Here is a 17723-nt window from a genome sequence, read left to right as displayed (position 1 = left end):
ACATGAACAGGGTTTTTTGTCACTGTTTAATAAACCTAGAAATCAACCAAGCAGTAAGGAAAGCTTAGATTGTAATATTTGACCATTTATATGGGTAAACACTCGCAATATGGTCAATTTTTAAGCTGTTAGTGTAATGTTACTCAATGTAGAGTTGGGGAGAGATGAGCAGAAGCAAACTGATACACAACTTTTAAGTCTTATATGTATAATGAACATAAATAATCTCAAGGTCAGAAGAAATCGCAAAATGTAGTAAAGTAATTAAGAACTTAATAATGATGAATTTGAGTATTTATTAGCTTTGTTTTAATATAACTAAGTAGTAGTATATATAATTTAAGTTTTAAAGATGACTGATTTTTACTAACCTCTGTAAATTTAACTAAGGGCTCTCATGAGGCATCATAAGTCTGCTATCAATACTCAGGAAGCGAATTGTCATGGAAACTCTGGCAGGTGAGCCTGTCTGTCCACCAGTTGCAAGTAACTGGTATAAAATAAAGCCAAAATATTCCTTGTTAGTTTTGACAAGGCTAAGTGAAGCAAAACTCAGTTTCCTAGAAACTTATTTCAACTGTCTTAAATTTGAATGAGCCTAAGCCTCATTCTGACTTCCAGCAGCATCGCTGTTCACTAGAATACTAGGACATCCTCTTCTTTCTTTTTACATCTATTTACCTTCTGATTACTTCTTATTAATTGAATATGCTCAGTTCTAAATCAATGTCTTCCTCTTTACCTCACAATTACCATCTTATTTTGGTGATAATTGTATTCAAGTGTATATCTTTCTAACCCCTTAGCTTCTGCTTATAGCAACCTCTTCAATTTCAGTGAACATGTCTTTCAATTGCCAGGACATACTTCAAACTTTATCATCATCACTAACTACCACATATTCAAAATATAAATAGCGAACATCCCATACTTCAACCAGTAACTATTACCCTTCCATCCACTCATTCTAATTCCTTCATTGCTACAATGCTTCTATCTCATTTATATAGTTAATCCACAGCCGACACAACATTCACTGTCTCTACTTTCAATTCATTCATTTTCTAGTTCATTAATGCAAAGTTGGTTCAGCATTTTAAAATCAAACGAGATAAAATCAATGTAATAGAATGTTAACAATATTTTTAAAAACATAATTTGCATTATAAATTTGACAAATTCAATATACATTTATAATTTTGTAAACAAAGTTCTCAAAAATCTGGTATTAAAGAGAATTTCTGCAGCCCAATAAAGTACATCTGCAATAAACTTATAGTTAAAATAATACTTAATAGTTAAAAACTGAATTTTTTCTCTGAGTATAGAAGCAATAAAAAAGTGTACACTGTAACAATGTTTTTAAAAATTTTATTTTACGTTATGGTCAGTGCAACACAAAAACAAATAAAAACATAAAGATAGATAATTAAAGAGGGAGACTCTATTAACAAATTATGTGATAGAGAAAATTACTTAAAATATCTAGAAACAAATTTCTTGAACAAGTTAGTTTAGTAATATTCAAAGTTACAAGAAATAAGGTCAATATATAAACATATTTTACTTCTATATAATAACAAGGGAAACTAGAAATTAAAATTTAAATAAAATAGTATAATTACATTAGTGCCAAACAACAACAACAACAAATACTTAGGAATGAATTTAAGAAAATGTGTGTAAGGTCTATAAACTTTAAATTGCAAAGTGTTACTGAGAGAAATTAAAGATGATCTAAATAGATGATCATAGATAGATATTCAAGAAAAAAAATACTTAGTGGTGTTAAGATATTTATTCTCCTCAAATTTTTCTATGTATCCAACACAACCCCAGAAAAATTTCATTTCACATACTTTTGGGGATATTGACAAACCAATACTAAAATGTACACAGAAATATAAAAGATAGAAAATATTTGGGGGAGAAAAAACAAATTTAAAAGATAAGTACTACTTGATTTCAAGACTTAGTATAAAGTGACATCATTTAGTCAGTTTATATTGGTATAAAGTGGACCAAGACTTTATTTTCTTGGGCTCTAAAATCACTGCAGATGGTAACTGCAGCCATAAAATTAAAAGATGCTTGCTTCTTGGAAGAAAAGCTATGAGAAATCTACAGTGTATTAAAAACAAGAAACGTTACTTTGCCAACAAAGGCAATTTAGTCAAAGCTGTAGTTTTTCCAGTAGTCATGCATGGTTGTGAGAGTTGGACCATAAAGAAGACTGAGAGCCAAAGAATTGATGCTTTTAAACTGTGATGCTGAAGAAGACCCTTGAGAGTCTCTTGGACTGCAAGGACACCCAAACAGTCAATTCTAAAGGAAATTAACCCTGAATATTCATTGGAAGAACTGATGCTGAAGCTGAAGCTCCAATACTTTGGCCACTTGATGTGAACAGCTGACTCATTAGAAAAGGCCTTGATGATGGGAAAGATTGAAGCTAGGAGGAAAAGGGGACAACAGAGGATGAGACAGTTGGATGGAATAACTGACTCAGTGGACATGAGTTTGAGCAAACTCTGGAAGATGGTGAAGGACAAAGAAGCCTGGAATCCTGCAGTTCAAGGGGTCACAAAGAATTGGACAAAACTGAGAAACTGAACAACAACAACATTATTAATCTGTGTATATTGCCATACAGTAGACCCAGAAAACCACGATGGTGTGATCACTCATCTAAGGCCAGGCATCCTGGAATGTGAAGTCAAGTGGGCCATAGAAAGCATCACTATGAACAAAGCTAGTGGAGGTGATGGAATTCCAGTAGAACTATTTCAAATCCTGAAAGATAATGCTGTGAAAGTGCTGCACTCAATATGCCAGCAAATTTGGAAAACTCAGCAGTGGCCACAGGACTCGAAAAGGTCCATTTTCATTCCAAGCCCAAAGAAAGGCAATGCTCAAACTACCACACAATTGCACTCATTTCACATGCTAGTAAAGTAATGCTCAAAATTCTCCAAGCCAGGCTTCAGCAATACGTGAACCATGAACTTCCTAAAGTTCAAGCTGGTTTTAGAAAAGGCAGAGGAACCAGAGATCAAATTGCCAACATCTGCTGGATCATGGAAAGAGCAAGACAGTTCCAGAAAAACATCTATTTCTGCTTTATTGACTATGCCAAAGCCTTTGACTGTGTGGATCACAAAAAAAAACTGTGGAAAATTCTGAGAGAGATGGGAATACCAGACCACCTGACCTGCCTCTTGAGAAATCCATATGCAGGTCAGGAAGCAGCAATTAGAACTGGACATGGAACAACAGACTGGTTCCAAATAGGAAAAGGAGTCTGTCAAGGCTGTATATTGTCACCCTGCTTATTGAACTTCTATGCAGAGTACATCTTGAGAAATGCTGGACTGGAAGAAATACAAGCTGGAATCAAGATTGCCGGGAGAAATATCAATAACCTCAGATATAAAGATGACACCACCCTTATGGCAGAAAGTGAAGAGCAACTAAAGAGCCTCCTGATGAAAGTGAAAGAGAAGAGTGAAGAAGTTGGCCTAAAGCTCAACATTCAGAAAACGAAAATCATGGGATCCAGTCCCATCATTTCATGGGAAATAGATGGGGAAACAGTGGAAACAGTGTCAGACTTTATTTTGGGGGGCTCCAAAATCACTGCATATGGTGACTGCAGCCATGAAATTAAAAGACACTTACTCCTTGGAAGGAAAGTTATGACCAACGTAGACAGAATATTCAAAAGCAGAGACATTACTTTACTGACTAAGGTCCATCTAGTCAAGGCCATGGTTTTTCCTGTGGTCATGTATGGATATGAGAGTTGGACTGTGAAGAAGGCTGGGCGCCAAAGGATTGTTGCTTTTGAACTGTGGTGTTGGAGAAGACTCTTGAGAGTCCCTTGGATTGCAAGGAGATCCAACCAGTCCATGCGGAAGGAGATCAGCCCTGGGATTTCTTTGGAAGGAATGATGCTAAAGCTGAAACCAGTACTTTGGCCACCTCATGCGAAGAGTTGACTCATTGGAAAAGACTCTGATACTGGGAGGAATTGGAGGCAGGAGGAGAAGGGGATGACATAGGATGAGATGGCTGGATGGCATCACTGACTCGATGGACGTGAGTCTGAGTGAACTCAGGGATTTGGTGATGGACAGGGAGGCCTGGCGTGCTGCGATTCATGGGGTCGCAAAGACTCGAACACGACTGAGCGACTGAACTGAACTGAGCCCATATAGTTCAGTGAGTTATAATGATTTCTAAAACATAAACATTCTAATATGATCAACTAACTTTCATTAGAGGTTCAAATGACATATCTTAAATCATAGGATATAAGAGTATTTATCTGAGTGAACAATAAGCCAGTGAAAATAATTCAATATTATTAATCATTAGTTCAGTTCAGTTTAGTCACTCAGTTGTGTCTGACTCTTTGCGACCCGATGAATCATAGCATGCCAGGCCTCCCTGTCCATCACCAACTACCAGATTTCATTCAAACTCACGTCCATCGAGTTGGTGATGCGATATAGCTATCTCATCTTCTGTCGCCCCCTTCTCCTCCTGCCTCCAATTCCTCCCAGTATCAGAGTTTTTTCCAATGAGTCAACACTTCGCATGAGGTGGCCAAAGTACTGGAGTTTCAGCTTCAGCATCATTCCCTCCAAAGAAATCCCAGGGTTGATCTCCTTCCGCATGGACTGGTTGGATCTCCTTGCAGTTCAAGGGACTCTCAAGAGTCTTCTCCAACACCACACTTCAAAAGCATCAATTCTTCGGTGCTCAGCCTTCTTCACAGTCCAACTCTCACATCCCTACATGACCACTGGAAAAACCATGGCCTTGACTAGACAGACCTTTGTTGGCAAAGAAATGTCTCTGCTTTTCAATATGCTGTCTATGTTGGTCATAACTTTCCTTCCAAGGAGTAAGCGTCTTTTAATTTCATGGCTGCAGTCACCATCTGCAGTGATATTGGAGCCCAAAAAGATAAAGTCTGACACTGTTTCCACTGTTTCCCCATCTATTTCCCATGAAGTGATGGGACCAGATGCCATGATTTTCGTTTTCTGAATGTTGAGCTTTAAGCCAACTTTTTCACTCTCTTCTCTCTATTTCATCAAGTTATTTTTTAGTTCCTCTTCACTTTCTGCCATAAGAGTGGCATCTGCATATCTGAGGTTATTGATATTTCTCCCAGCAATCTTGATTCCAGGTTGTGCTTCTTCCAGCCCAGTGTTTCTCATGATGTACCCTGCATATAAGTTAAATAAGCAGGGTGACAATATACAGCCTTGACAGACTCCTTTTCCTATTTGGAACCAGTCTGTTGTTCCATGTCCAGTTCTAACTGTTGCTTCCTGACATGCATACAGGTTTCTCAAGAGGCAGGTCAGGTGGTCTAGTATTCCCATCTCTTTCAGAATTTTCCACAGTTTATTGTGATACACACAGTCAAAGGCTTTGGCATAGTCAATAAAGCAGAAATAGATGTTTTTCTGGAACTCTTTTGCTTTTTCCATGATCCAGCAGATGTTGGCAATTTGATCTCTGGTTCCTTTGTCTTTTCTAAAACCATCTTGAACATCTGGAAGTTCACAGTTCATGTATTGCTGAAGCCTGGCTTGGAAAATTTTGTGCATTACTTTACTAGCATGTGAGATGAGTGCAATTGTACAGTAGTTTGAGCATTCTTTGGAATTGCCTTTCTTTGGGCTTGGAATGAAAATGGACCTTTTCCAGTCCTGTGGCCACTGCTGAGTTTTCCAAATTTTCTGCCATATTAAGTGCAGCACTTTTAAAGAATCATCTTTCAGGATTTGAAATAGTTCTACTGGAATTCCATCACCTCCACTAGCTTTGTTCTTAGTGATGCTTTCTAAGGCCCACTTGACTTCACATTCCAGGATGTCTGGCTCTAGATTAGTGATCACACCATCGTGATTATCCGGGTCATGAAGATCTTTTTTGTCCAGTTCTTCTGTGTATTTTTGCCACCTCTTCTTAATATCTTCTTCTTCTGTTAAGTCCATACCATTTCTGTTCTTCATCGAGCCCATCTTTGCATGAAATGTTCACTTGGTATCTCTAATTTTAATGAAGAGATCTCTAGTCTTTCCCATTCTGTTGTTTGCCTCTGTTTCTTTGCATTGATCACTGAAGAAGGCTTTCTTATCTCTTCTTCCTGTTCCTTGGAACTCTGCATTCAGATACTTATATCTTTCCTTTTCTCCTTTGCTTTTGGCTTCTCTTTCCACAGCTATTTGTAAGGCCTCCCCAGACAGCCATTTTGCTTTTTTGCATTTCTTTTCCATGGGGACGTTCTTGATCCCTGTCTCCTGTACAGTGTCACAAACCTCAGTCCATAGTTCATCAGGCCCTCTATCTATCAGATCTAGGCTCTTAAATCTATTTCTCACTTCCACTGTATAATCATAAGGGATTTAATTTAGGTCATACTTGAATGGCTTAGTGAAATTCCCTACTTTCTTCAATTTAAGTCTGAATTTAGCAATAAGGAGATCCTGATCTGAGCCACAGTCATCCCTCAGTCTTGTTTTTGCTGACTTATAGAGCTTCTCCATCTTTGGCTGCAAAGAATATAATCTGTCTGATTTTGGTGTTGACCGTCTTGTGATGTCCATGTGTACAGTCTTCTCCTGTGTTGTTGGAAGAGGGTGTTTGCTATGACCAGTGCATTCTCTCGGCAAAACTCTATTCGTCTTTGCCCTGCTTCATTCCGCATTCCAAGGCCAAATTTGCCTGTTACTCAGGTGTTTCTTGACTTCCTACTTTTGCATTCCAGTCCCCTAGAATGAAAAGGACATCTTTTTTGGGTGCTAGTTCTAAAAGGTCTTGTAGGTCTTCACAGAGCCGTTCAACTTCAGCTTCTTCAGCGTTACTGGTTGATTACTGTGATATTGAATGGTTTGCCTTTGAAAAGAACAGAGATCATTCTGTCATTTTTTGAGATTGCATCCAAGTACTGCATTTCAGCTTCTTTTGTTGACCATGATGGCTACTCCGTTTCTTCTAAGGGATTCTTGCCCACAGTAGTAGATATAATGGTCATCTGAGTTAAATTCACCCATTCCAGTCCATTTTGGTTCACTGATTCCTAGAATGTCAACGTTCACTCTTGCCATCTCCTGTTTGACCTCTTCCAATTTGTCTTGATTCATGGACCTGACATTCCAGGTTTCTGAGCAGTATTTCTCTTACAGCTTCGGACCTTGCTTTTGCTTTGGCTCCATCCCTTCATTCTTTGTGGAGTTATTTCTCCACTGATCTCCAGTAGCATATTGGGCACCTACTGACCTGGGGAGTTCCTCTTTCAGTATCCTATCATTTTGCCTTTTCATACTGTTCATGGAATTCTAAAGGCAAGAATACTGAAGTGTTTTGCCATTCCCTTCTCTAGCGGACCACATTCTGTCATCAATCATTAGGAAATTACAAAATAAAAGTTGACTGAAATGCTATTTCACCCTCACTAAAGTATTGAAAAGTAAAATAAATAAATAAATAAAAGACCGAAAATGTGAATTATTGATGAAGATATGGAAGAAGGAATGAAAAAAGATACAACTTTTTTTTTTAATTGGCCATTTTATATACGTTTAAATACATGTTGACTATAAAACCTAGTTATTCTGCTCCTAGGTATTAATCCAAGAAAAAAATGTTCAAAGAGATAATTATAGTAGGCTATAAATAACAGCTTTATTCCTAATAGACAAACAATTGGAGCTGGGAAAAAAAATCACAACAAAAATCATATGCCCTTCAACAGGTGAATGAACATAGAAACTGTGGCCTACCCAAAGAATGAAAGATTACCTGGAAACAAATGAATATTGAACTAAAGATACACAGAATAGCATGAATGACTAATAAAATGTATGTTAGGTGAATTGAAGCAGATACATAGGACTACACAGTATCTGGTTCCCTTGAAATCAGAATTGGGATGAGGAGAAGGTAATGGCAACCAACTCCAGTATCTTTGCCTGGAAAATCCCAGCCTGGTGTGCTACAGTCCATGGGGTCACAAAGAGTTGGAGAAGAGTGAGCAACTAGTACTTTCACTTTCAAATATTCCATATCTTCAGTGTAATGGTGTTTATACAACCATATATGTTTCTTGAAACTTACCGAATAATATACACACTTGTGAATTTCATGGATATCAATTCTACATCAGTAAAACTGATTAAAGTATATTTCTAAAACAAATTCTGAGAATATACAAAAATAATAGCAATTATCATGTTATCTATATATTTTGTATATAAAATCTATTATTTTATAGATTTTTAAAATGTTTTATGCCTGGTGGCTCAGATGGTAAATAATCTGCCTGCAGTGCGGGAGACTTGGGTTCTATCCCTGGGTTGGGAAGATACCCTGAAGAAGGAAATGGCAATTCACTCCAGTATTCTTGCCTAGAGAATCCCGTGACCACAGTCCATGGGGTCACAAAGAGTCAGACTAAACTGAGTGAGCAACACACACATGTCTTACAAATTTTTCTCTCATGTTTCTTTTACCTAAATAAAAATGGTTAATAATGATCAAATATTTTATTTAAATAAATGTGAATACTGTACTCTAGAATACTTTATTAAAAAGCTTCACATGCTTAACTGACTATGTTCTTAGAAAACACTCAGGAAAATTTGAATTATAAAAGCTATTACAAGTACGTACTACAAGTATGTACTTAATAAATGCCTACAGGAAATTATTAATCACTCACATGCATATACTACTCTCTAGGTATATCATCTTAGAAACAAATGTATGAAATTGAGAGAAATGCACACATTTCAGTATTTATTGAGCACTCTTTATCTTGAAGATTTGTTTTAAAATAGGCCACGCTTGTATCACTTAATGAGTCACCAGAATATGAATAATTTTATTGTTACTCAGTCTTTGAAAAATATTTAACATTTAGATTTAAACAGACATTCTCATTGTCCAGTTGAAGAAGAAAGTAAAATATAGCAACACAGAAAGAAGATAAAATAAGAAAGCAATCAATAGCTTTTTAGTTGATATTTTGGCAATCATATACATTCACACATATGTATACATATACAAGCATATTCATACACTCTCATAAACACAAAGTATATTTTAGATGAAATGTTATCCAGTGCCTTACAAGCATTCATGGTTTAGGATATATGTTTGAATATCATATGAAAATATTTTAATAACTGCATTATATTCCATCATAGGGAGTCAGTGCAATTGTCTTATTGTAGCACATTTTTTCTATTATAATTAATTTTATTGTAAGTCTGTTTTTGCACAAACATTTGCTAAATTATTTTATGTAGCATTTATAAAAATATGATTCCTGCCACACCTTTCAAATATGTTTCTGCTCCATTATATAAGGAAGTATGACTGCAAAATACACTTATTCTTTCTAATTTCTAACTTCTTTTTCAAATTTTAAGGAGAAATAGGGCAAAATTCATTCTTGCCTATAGTTCTCATTATTCTCATGTTAATTTCATTTTTCTATTATCTCCAAACTACAAGCAGTTTCTCTTTTTCTATTTCATCAAGTCTTGTTCAATTACACAATTCTCCTAGATCAAAATGATCTAAAACAGTGATTCTCAGACTATGCTGCACTTTAGAATCCCCTGGGAAATTAATATTCAAATCCTAGGTCCCAACCACAAAGATTCTAACTTAATTGGTCTTGGGTGAGCCCCAGGCATTGGTAGTTTTTAAAGTTCACCAGGGAATTTTAATTCTAATATGCAATCTGGATAGGAAACCACTGCTGCAGATGGTTTCCTAGACTGAGAATGGAGCTCTATTTATTTCTTCCAGCTGGGTCCACTATACTCAGGTTATATTTAATCTTCTCTCTAACTTTTATAGTTTCCCCAAAGTACCTCAGCCTCTTAGCTTTGAGCTTTATCATCAGTTTCATTCCTTGTTGACTAAAAAATTTTTCTTCTTTATCTTTTGCAGTCACAGATTTGATAACCGCACAATTTTCTTTGGGTCCAAAGAGGGCAATTTTCTGCTTTCAATATGTAGTATCACTACTGAAACTCAGTTTTACAAATGTTTGAACCCCCATGACAAGTGTATTTAAACTAGGCTACATTCCAAGAGACTCTATGGGTACTATCAGTTTCAGGAAAATGCATTTTCAAATCTTTTGCTTCTATATGGACTTTCTCCCAAGATGTTTGTTCTCACTTCCCATCTTCCCTTTAACAACAGCCCTTCTCCAATCTACAAATGACAAAAGCCCAATCTCTCCAAAATCCTACAGTCTTTCATATCCCTGGGGGTAAAATTCCAGCCCTCCCAACTATTGGAATGGATGCAGCCTTCTTTAATGAATAATCAGTTCAGTTCAGTCCAGTCACTCAGGCATGTCCAATTCTTTGTGACCCCATGGACTACAGCATGCCAGGCTTCCCTGTCCATCACCAGTTCTCAGAGTTTACCTAAACTCATGTCCATCGAGTCGTTGATGCCATCCTACCATCACATCCTCTGTTGTCCCCTTCTCCTCCTGTCTTCAATCTTTCCCAGCATCAGGGTCTTTTCCAAAGAGTCAATTCTTTGCATCAGGTGGCCAAAGTATTGGAGTTTCACCTTCAGCATCAGTCCTTCCAATGAATATTCAGGACTGATTTCCTTTAGGATGGATTGGTTGAATCTCCTTATAGTCCAAGGGATTCTCAAGAGTCTTCCCAACACCACAGTTCAAAAGCATCAATTCTTCAATGCTCAGCTTTCTTTATGGTCCAACTCTCACATCTAAACATGACTACTGGAAAAACCAGAGCTTTAACTAGACAGACCTTTGTCAGCAAAGTAATGTCTCTGCTTCTTAGTATTCTGTCTAGGTTGATCATAGCTTTTCTTCCAAAGAGCAAGAGTCTTTTAATTTCATGGCTGCAATCACCATCTACAGTGATTTTGGAGCCCCCCAAAATAAAGTCTCTCACAGTTTCCATTGTTCCCCCAACTATTTGCCATGATCTTAGTTTTCTGAATGTTGAGTTTTAAGCCAATTTTTCACTCTCCTCTTTCATTTTCATCAAGAGGCTCTTTAGTTCTTCTTCACTTTCTGCCATAAGGGTGGTGTCATCTGCATATATGAGGTTATTGATATTTCTCCAGCAATCTTAATTCCAGTTTGTGCTTCATCCAGCCTGGCATTTCACATAATGTACTCTGCATAGAAGTTAAATAAGCAAGGTGACAATAAACAGTCTTTATATACTCCTTTCCTGATTTGGAACCAGTCTGTTGTTCCATGTCCAATTCTAACTATTGATTCTTGACCTGCATACAGATTTCTCAGGAGGCAGGTAAGTTTGTTTGGTATCCCCATTTTTTTTAAAGAATTTTCCACGGTTTGTTGTGATCCACTCAGCCAAAGGCTTTGGCATAGACTGTAAAGAATAAGTAGATGTTTTTCTGGAACTCTCTTGCTTTTTGATGATCCAACATATTTTGGCAATTCCATCTCTAGTTCCTCTTCCTTTCTAAATCCAGCTTGAACATCTGGAAGTTCATGGTTCATATACTGTTGAAGCCTGGCTTGGAGAATTTTGATTATTACTTTGCTAGTGTGTGAGATAAATGCAATTGTGCAGGAGTCTGAACATTCTTTGGCATTGCCTTTCTTTGGGATTGGAATGAAAACTGACTTTTTTCAGTCCTGTGGCCACTGCTGTTTGCAATTTGTAATGAATAAAAGAGGCACATTATTTTTAAATATTCTTAAGGGGGCACAGAAACCACCCCCCCCCCAAAGAAAGAAAACATTCAGAAAACACACAAACAGCAAAACATTGAAAAACCATGCCTCTTAGCCACATTTCAGAGTGCACTAGCAGATGGTACATAATCATAATTTTGACTAGAAGCAGAAAACAAGGATGGAGTACTTTTTCCCTGGTTGATTATGAGTAATTGTGAACTCAGCATAAATCCCCAATTATATGTACACTGGGGGCTTCCTTGGTAGCTCAGCTGGTAAAGAATCTCCCTTCAGTGCTGGAGACATGGGTTTGATCCCTGGGTTGGGAAGATTCCCTGGAGAATGGATGGCTACTCACCCCAGTATTCTGGCTTGGATAATTCCATGGACTGTATAGTCCATGGGTTTGCAAAGAGTGGGACATGACTGAGTGACTTTCACTTTCACATATACACTGAAAGCCCATGTGCTAAATCTCAAGATAGGCCATGTCTCATAGTGAGATTTTACAGCAGTTTCTCTGACTCCTCTGATGGGTTTCTTCAAAATATATCGGAAGAATGTTGTAATTATGACTTCAATGTCTCTTGTCCCACTCACAACATGATACTATACTTCCTGTGTTCTTGAGAGTTATAGGCATATAGTGGTGTTCTAGTGGTTCCAGATCCTGACTATTGACAGCTGTGTGTGTGTGTATGCTAAGTTGCTTCAGTTGTGTCTGATTCTTGGCAACCCTATGGACTGTAGCCCACCAGGATCCTCTGTCCATGGGATTTTCCCAGCAAGAAAACTGTGATGGGTTGGTATGCCCTCCTCCATGGGATCTTTCTGACCCAGGGGTCAAACCCACATCTCTCATGTCTCCTGCATTGGCAAGCAGGTTCTTTACCACCAGTGCCATCTGGCAAGTCCATTGCAAGCCCTAAGAGCATCCAGGCTGCTCTTGCGAACCAGATCAGAGTCTGGAAGGAGCATGAATTCACCAAACTTCTCTCTCTCCAAAGGAAATATTTTCCAGTTTTAAGAAAGTACCTTTTCACTGAGGCTTTCACTAGGCCACATTGCAGACTTATTCAATGCGGTGAACACATGCACAGTTGCTCCTGTCTGGAATAGCAGATGGCACACCCTGTCTTTTAATAGTCAGTCTCCTCAAATTCTATACTCTCCATTCTTCACCTGGCCCTATTATGTTTTTTTTTCTGACTTTCCAGAGTTTCTCCAGTAGCCATTTTAGTTTGTGATGTGTCAACATTTATCCTTTCACACTGAGGTAATTGCTGTGGCCGTCCTGTTGAAATTCACTCTTAGTTATAGGCTAATGACTGTCATCTGTTCTGCTAGATAGCTATCCATAAAAAAACACTACAGGACTAAAAGAGAGGGACACATCTAAGATTCTTTAGTTGATGGACCAATACAGTTTAATCCAGAGAACTAAAGCTATAAAGAAAGCCACAGGCAGGCCCAGCCTTACAGTCTTTGTAGAGTTCATGCTTGGTCAAATGCCCATCGGATTGTACTTTGTATTTCTAAAATATCATGTCTTCACTTCCCTGTCTCTGGGGAAAGAAGCAGCTTTGTTATTTGGCAAACACTTCTGGTATTGAACTATTTAGAGAATTGCTGAATTAACCTCCTGTTCTCTCTCATCCTTGAGGTGTCTAAATCTCAGAAACCAGCTAGGGCTGGGTGAAAGCGAGGGTAGGGATTTTCTCTGTTCTGAACAAAAAGGAATGCAGCCAATTTCCTCAAATGAAATGGCCTGATCCTTAGTGGAGCTTTGTCAGCCAATGACCCCCTGACCAGCAGTGTCCCCTGGGGAGGCAAACTTGCCAACCTCACTGTCTCTCTGTCTTCCCTCTGCAGACAAGGTTGCTGATCTTGCTCTAGATAAGCTCAGGAGTGTTGCATCAAAGATGCAACATATTATGTAAGACTAGAATAATACTGTTTTGTTTCCAGTTGCAGTGAAAGCGGTGCTATTGACAGTACATGTCTGCCTGCTCAAGAAACTACTAATAACAGAAATGCAATCCCCATGCAACACTCCCACCACACTGTGATTTAGTATGCGATCACAGTTTGCAATATCTTTTTTGCTATTGTTTGCAAATTTGAGCAGAAGGGGGTAATTTGTGACTTTTAGTATGTGTTTGATTACTGATGACATTTATCAGGCCTTCAAAGTCATTGATATCTATGAGTATTATTTGTCTTTTTATTACTAATATTTAGGGAATTTTCAAACTGATTTCTTTGCCTTTTAAAATGATTTAGAGAGCCCAGAAATATACTCACACACTTATGGTCAATTAATCTATGATAAAGGAGGAAAGAATATGCTATGGAGAACTGACAGTCTCTTCAATAAGTGGTGCTGAGAAAACTGGGCTGGCAACTACATGTAAAAGAATGAAATTAGAACCCTAACTCCATATACAAAAATAAACTCAAATTGATTATAAGACTGCATAGTATAAAATTTCAAGAGGAAAACATAGGAAGAACACTCTTTGACATAAATCATAACAGTATAATTTGATCCATCTTCTAAAGTAAAATAAATAAAAATAAAAATAAATGCATGGGAACTAATTAACTTAGAATCTTCTGTACAGCAAAGGAAGCCATAGAAAAAACAAAATCTACTAAATGGGAGAAAGCATTTGCAAATGACACGACTGAGAAATGATTAATATCTAATGTATATTAACAGTTCATACAACTCAACATCAAAAAGCAATCTAATTAAAAATGGGTGTGCATGCACGCTCAGTCACTTCAGTCATGTCCAATTCTCAAGACCCAACGGATTATAGCCCACCAGGCTCCTCGGCCCATGGGATTCTCCAGGCGAGAATACTAGAGTGGGTTGCCATGCCCTCCTCCAGAGAATCTTTCCCACCCAGGGACTGAACCTGTGTGTGGATTCTTTACCTCTGAGCCATCAGGGAAGCCCTACATATGGGCAGAAGACCTAATAGACATTTTTCCCAAAAAGATGGCAAACCGGCACATGAAAAGAATCTCAGCATTGTTATTCGTCAGACAAACACAAATCAAAACTATAATAATGCATCACCAATCAGAATGCCTATCATCAAAAAGAACACAAATAACAAGTATTGTTGAGGATATGGAGAAAAAGGGAACTTTTTTATACTATCTCTGTGTATGTAAATTGGTGCAGCCACTATGGAAAACAGTATGGAAGGTTCTCAATAAATTGAAAATGGAACTACCATATGACCCAGCAATTCTACTCCTGGGTATATATCCAAAAGGAACAAAAACACTAATTTGAAAAGGTACATGCACCGCAATATTCATAACAGCATTATTTACAATTACCAAGATATGGAAGTAGCCTAAGTGGCCATCGACAGATGAGTGGATAAAGATGTGACATATATATACAATGGAATTCTACTTAGCTATAAAAAAGAAGGAAATTATGCCATTTGCAGCAACATGGATGGACTTGGAGGATATCATGCTAATGAAATATGTAAAACAGAGAAAGACAAATATACTGTATGATATTTGTGGAATATGTGGAACCTAAAAAATACAACAAATGAATGAGTATAATAAAAAAAGAAACAGATTCACATATATAGTGAACAAACTAGTGCTTACCAGTGGAGATAGAAAGGGGCAAGAGAAATACATGTGTAGGATAGTGAGAGGTACAAGCTCTCAAGTATAAAATAAACTATAAAGATTCAATATAGAGGTGTATCCATTCAGTTCAGTTCAGTCGCTCAGTCGTGTCCAACTCTTTGTGACGCCATGAATCACAGCACACCAGGCCTCCCTGTCAATCACCAACTCCCGGAGTTCACTCAAACTCATGTCCATCGAGTCGGTGATGCCATTCAGCCATCCCATCCTCTGCTGTCCCCTTTTCCTCCTGCACCCAATCCCTCCCAGCATCAGAGCCATTTCCAATGAGTCAACTCTTCGCATCAGGTGGCCAAAATATTGGAGTTTCAGCTTTAGCATCAGCCCTTCCAAAGAACACCCAGGATTGATCTCCTTTAGGATGGACTGGTTGGATCTCCTTGCAATCCAAGGAACTCTCAAGAGTCTTCTCCAACACCACAGTTCAAAAGCATCAGTTCTTAAGCACTCAGCTTTATTCACAGTCCAACTCTCACATCCATGCATGATTGTTGGAAAAATCATAGCCTTGACTAGACAGACCTTTGTTGGCAAAGTAATGCCTCTGCTTTTGAATATGCTATCTAGGTTGGTCATAACTTTCCTTCCAAAGAGTAAGCGTCTTTTAATTTAATGGCTGCAATCACCATCTGTGCTGGAGTCCAGCTCCAGCAGCCAAGGATTCAACCTGAAAAGGTGGATGGTGTCAGTGAATGAGGCAGCCTCTCCCAATTTTCTTTTGGACTGCCTGTTTATTTCAAGTTTAAGATTCTCTTTTATACTTTTACAAAAGCATTAGGCCAGAGGTTTGACATTTTCAGTTCCCCCCTCCCAGATTTATTATCTCCATAAATCATCGTTGCTCTTCAGAGTTCCTGCTTCAGTGATTCTCGCGGAATCAGCCTTATCATCTATTATCTACCTCTTCTAATGTGTCTTATAGTTAACTTGTGATTACATTGTAACTCATGCTACATTCCTCAGTTTACTACTTATCTTCCTAAATCCTGTTTGCCCCTAACATCCTGAGCTCACTATCTCTTAAAAAGGCTTCTGGCTATAGTGTCTCTAAAAATTTCTAACTTCTATAAGCTATAGTAAAATATGCTAACTTTACAACATTCCTTAAATCTTTAACTTCTAACTGTTTTAATTATTTCTAAGCCCTAAATTCAGTAAACTCCTTTGCCATAAACATTTTCCTCACAAATAGGCTTCAGATATCAATCCCTCCAATGGCCTCAAGCTACGGCCTATGTGCTCATCCTGGAACACCCTTTTGTAAAAGTCCTTGAACAAATGTCAATGATTAACTTTATGAATTATTTTCTGAGCAATGCTGCAGAAAGCTTTGTGCCTTCTCATGCTCCTCTCAAGAACAATAAGCACCTTAATATTCCATTTCAGTCAACTCAGCCGAGGAGAGGAAAAGACAAGTCAAAATTACAAGGCTTAACTCTCTCATCCCGGGATCCGTGCCTGCGGAATGAAGAGATGGGGCTGGGGACCATGCCTCCATTTTTTCAGTAATGCCTAACTTGGCTCCTGACACATCTGCACTGATTTTGGAGCCCCCAAAGAATAAAGTCTGACACTGTTTCCCCATCTATTTTCCATGAAGTGATGGGACTCGATGCCATGAGCTTTGTTTTCTGAATGTTGAGCTTTAAACCAACTTTTTCACTCTCCTCTTTCACTTTCATCAAGAGGCTTTTTAGTTCCTCTTCATTTTCTTCCATAATGGTGGTGTCATCTGCATATCTGAGGTTATTGATATTTCTCCTGGTGATCTTGATTCCAGCTTGTGCTTCTTCCAGCCCACCGTTCCTCATGATGTACTCTGCATAGAAGTTAAATAAGCAGGGTGACAATATACAGCCTTGATGTACTCCTTTTCCTATTTGGAACCAGTCTGTTGTTCCATGTCCAGTTCTAACTGTTGCTTCCTGATGTGCATATAGGTTTCTCAAGAGGCAGGTCAGGTGGTCTGGTATGCCCATCTCTCTCAGAATTTTCCACAATTTATTGTGATCCACACTGTCAAAGTCTTTGGCACAGTCAATAAAGCAGAAATAGATGTTTTTCTGGAACTCTTTTGCTTTTTTCACGATCCAGTGGATGTTGGTAATTTGATCTCTGGTTCCTCTGAAAGATGATGCTGTGAAAGTGCTGTACTCAATATGCCAGCAAATTTGGAAAACTCAGCAGTGGCCACAGGACCAGAAAATGTCAATTTTCATTCCAATCCCAAAGAAATAGAGGAGTATAGTCAATATTTTATAATAACTAAAATGAAGTGAAATATTTAAAAACTGTG

This window comes from Oryx dammah, unplaced genomic scaffold (genome assembly GCF_014754425.2).
Source record: "Oryx dammah isolate SB20612 unplaced genomic scaffold, SCBI_Odam_1.1 HiC_scaffold_2, whole genome shotgun sequence".
Lineage (NCBI taxonomy): Eukaryota > Metazoa > Chordata > Mammalia > Artiodactyla > Bovidae > Oryx > Oryx dammah.
This window is presented reverse-complemented; position numbering follows the sequence as displayed.